Source organism: Palaemon carinicauda, chromosome 36 (assembly GCF_036898095.1).
Source record: "Palaemon carinicauda isolate YSFRI2023 chromosome 36, ASM3689809v2, whole genome shotgun sequence".
In the NCBI taxonomy this organism is placed as follows: domain Eukaryota; kingdom Metazoa; phylum Arthropoda; class Malacostraca; order Decapoda; family Palaemonidae; genus Palaemon; species Palaemon carinicauda.
In genome coordinates this window covers 10,035,246-10,037,340 of record NC_090760.1, presented here as the reverse complement: position 1 = coordinate 10,037,340, position 2,095 = coordinate 10,035,246, and positions in this window count along the sequence as shown.

The window sequence follows — 2,095 nt, the reverse complement described above, 5'->3', positions numbered from 1 at the left end:
TGTATATAAAGGAGAGTGTTCTATAATAAACTCACTCAGTTGCTTCCATCCTGTCTTTGAGTCACAACCTTTCTCTCGGCCCGTCACATTGCAATCAATAATGTTTATGTTCAAACAATCATGATCATGAGCATAATTTTAATAGACAATATTTTCGTTATTCCGATGGATATAACTTTCCGACAGGATAAACAAGAGTTCATCAAAATAATGTATGTAGTTCAACTCTTATTTTACATACTATTGGTATTCACAGCTGGTCAGTAAACTGAGAAATTTTATCTCATTTTAAATATGTACAAAACTGCTCTTTAAAACTGCCTTAACTTTGAAGAAATTGAACTGACATTTTAACCTGGACGAAAAGTTGATGTCGTCATAACAGAAGTAGTTTTTCAATGGAAAAAGTTAAGTTTTTATAGTTTTTATAGGAGCTATTTATTTTAATGTTGTTACTGTTCTTAAAACATTTTATTTTTCCTTGTTTCCTTTCCTCCTTGGGCTATCTTCCCTGTTGGAGCCCCTGGGCTTATAGCATCCTGCTTTTCCAACTAGGGTTGTAACTTAGCAAGTAGTAGTAGTAGTAGTAGTAGTAGTAGTAGTAGTAGTAGTAGTAGTAGTAGTAGTAGTAGTAGTAATAATAATAATAATGAATTCCTGGTTCCTTTGCAGAAGGAAAGGTCACAGTCACACGGGTATTTCTATGACTCCAAAATCACAAGGGAAATTTTTTTCCCTCTTGATTGTAAGGTCACTGAGCTAGTGATTAAAGTACAGAATAACCAGTCTTAACTTAATTCAACAATTAGTCTTAACTTAAAATAAAAAAGAACCTGGACTAACCCCATAACTGCAGAATTTCTCCTTATTTCAAAATAAAAAATAATCTTGTCTAACCTCAGGGCCACTTAAAACAATATTTATAACAAAATGACACGAAGTCTGGTCTAAACTAACAAATATTTATTACAATTCTTAAAACAATATAACATGGAGTCTGGTCTAACCTCATGTCCCAATTAAAACAGTATTTAAAACAAAATTACACGAAGTCTGGTCTAACCTCACAAATATTTATTACAATTCTTATAACAATATAACATTGAGTCTGGTCTAACCTTACGTCCCAATTCAAACAATATTTATAACAAAATGACACGAAGTCTGGTCTAACCTCACAAATATTTATAACAATTCTGATAATAAAATTACACAGAGTCTCGTCTAACCTAACAATCGCAAAGTATCTGGTCTAACCTCACAATTGCAGAAAACCATTATATGGGAACCAAATCGATCTTAATAACACAAGGACAACAACCTAACATCACAATCACAGAGAACTAGCTTGACCTAACTTCACAATCATAGGTGAAATAACTTGTGAGCTAAGGATGGGGTGTTTAGGGGAGCCTATAGGTTTATCTGCCGAGTCATCAGCAACCATTGCCTGGCCCTCCTTGGTCCTAGCTTGGGTGGAGAGAGGATTTGGGTGCTCATTATATGTATATATGGTCAGCCTCTGGTGCATTGTCCTGCTTGAAAGGGCAATGTCCCTGTCCCTGTCCCTTGCCTCAGCCAATCATAAGTGACCTTTAAACCTTTAAACTACTACTTGACCATTAGCCTGACCTTCCTAAGTTTATGGGCTCCATCTTAACCCTTTTTCAAGGGAAAGCAACCTGACACCAAAATATCGAGGCACTATGTTAACTTAATTACATAGGAATACTGGCCTAACCTCACCATCAAAAAGAGAATTTATTTAATCTCATCACCACAGAGTACTAGATAAACATAAAAAACACTTTGACAGATTAGCCACATGATCAATGGGTATCAATCTAACTTTGCATCAGTTCGTGTTGTCTTAAAACACTGAAGGAACTAAGTCCTTCACTGTCTTGGGTTAGGGTTCTCTTACTTGAGGATACACTCGGGCTCACTATTCTATCTTATTTCTCTTCCGTTTTGAAAGTTTATGTTGGAAATGTTTATTTTAATACTGTTATATACTGTTCTTAAAATATTTAACTTTTTCTTGTTTCCTTTCCTCACAGGGCAATTTTCCCTCTTGGAGCCCCTGACCTTTTAG